Source organism: Octopus bimaculoides, chromosome 18 (assembly GCF_001194135.2).
Source record: "Octopus bimaculoides isolate UCB-OBI-ISO-001 chromosome 18, ASM119413v2, whole genome shotgun sequence".
Classification (NCBI taxonomy): domain Eukaryota; kingdom Metazoa; phylum Mollusca; class Cephalopoda; order Octopoda; family Octopodidae; genus Octopus; species Octopus bimaculoides.
The window spans coordinates 45,966,747-45,968,410 of record NC_068998.1 but is presented as its reverse complement, the minus strand read 5'-3'; positions in this window follow the sequence as shown (position 1 = coordinate 45,968,410).

Sequence of the window (1,664 nt, the reverse complement as noted above, 5' to 3'; positions counted from 1 at the left end):
CCCCGGGCGACTGCCCGAGTTTCCGGTACCTTGAGTTGATATATTAGGAAGTGAGAATCGAGTAAATTGCCACACACACACTCACACACACACACACACACACACACATGCACATACGCACACATCAAATGAAATATGCATACATACATATCCATATGTGTGTGTGTGTGTGTGTGTTCTGCGATCCAGTGTTGCATGTTTCACCTTGATTGAGTAGAACGAAACACGGTACAGTTTGCTACGAATCATTTATTCTCGCTGTTTTATTACATCATCTTGTGTCGTATACATACATCTATATATATATATGTGTGTGTGTGTATTAGCGTCTTATGAAGCTAAATTTATAGGTTCTAAAATTGCAGAAGAATTCGTTTTTGGGCAGTTTAGCTTAATGGTAAAGCACTTAACGCGTAATCACAGGAATGTGAGTTCAAGCCTCATGGCTGGCCGGTAACGTATTTTTCTGCAATGTATGGATAATTTATCCTGATCACGCTATTTTTTAGCATTATCACGCGTTTGAGAATTTTAAAAAAATTATTTCTGTATCTTTCAATACATCTAAACGCTTCTAAAACAAACTTGGTTTACTTTCATCGTAAGTTTTATATATATACATATATAGATGTATGCATACATATGTACATGCACACACACATATTTAATAAGTTCGACACACCTCCATTAAGTGCCACTTTCCTTCATTTGCCCACTCACTCATGTGTGATGTATGCGCGCACGCACACACACACACACACCATATACTCGCACACATGAAGGCGCGCAAACACACACACACACATATAAGTAGATATATTCGTTCATCCGTTTTTAAGTCAGTTTTTCCATGGGAATATGGGATTATAATGAAGCATTGTTTTGGCGCCGGATATCATGTCCTTCTTTGCTTTTGAGGGACAGACAGACAGACAGACGGACGGACGGACGGACGGACGGACGGACGGACGGACGGACGGTCAGATAAATAGATAGATAGATAGATCGTGACTTATAGAACACTTGAGGAAAGCATAGAGAACAGTTTTGAGGCTGCAAATTCTAATAGTAGTGGAGGCGCAATGGATCAGTGGTTAGGGCCGCGGACTCGCGGTCGGAGGATCACAGGTTTCGATCCCCAGACCGGGCGTTGTGTGTGTTTATTGAGCGAAAACACGTAAAGCTTCACGAAGCTCTGGCAAGGGGTGGTGGCAACCCCTGTTGTCCTCTTTCGCCCCAACTTTCTCTCACTTTTTCTTCCTGCTTCTTGAGTAAAGCTGCGATGGACTGGCGTCCCGAGTGACGTCGTTATGTTTAATTTGCAAGTTGTGAAATTTGTTTTTGTGATCACATGTGTGCTGTTGTCTGCGATTTTGTCGTGGACAGGAACAGAGAGCCAACGTGAAATTTTGCGTTAAACTTGGGAAGTCTGCTACAGAGACATTGAGCATGCTTCACCAAACTTACAATGACGAGGCAATGGGGCGTACGCAATGTCTTGAGTGCTATGGGCGCTTCAAAAGCGGAAGAACGTCCGCAGCTCAATCAAGAGCATGCCGATCGTTTTTTTTTTTTTTTGGCATCCGCGGTATTGTGCGTTGAGATTTCATCCCCCAGGGCCAGACCGTTAATCGAGACGTTTTGAAGCGTTTTGCGGAAGAACA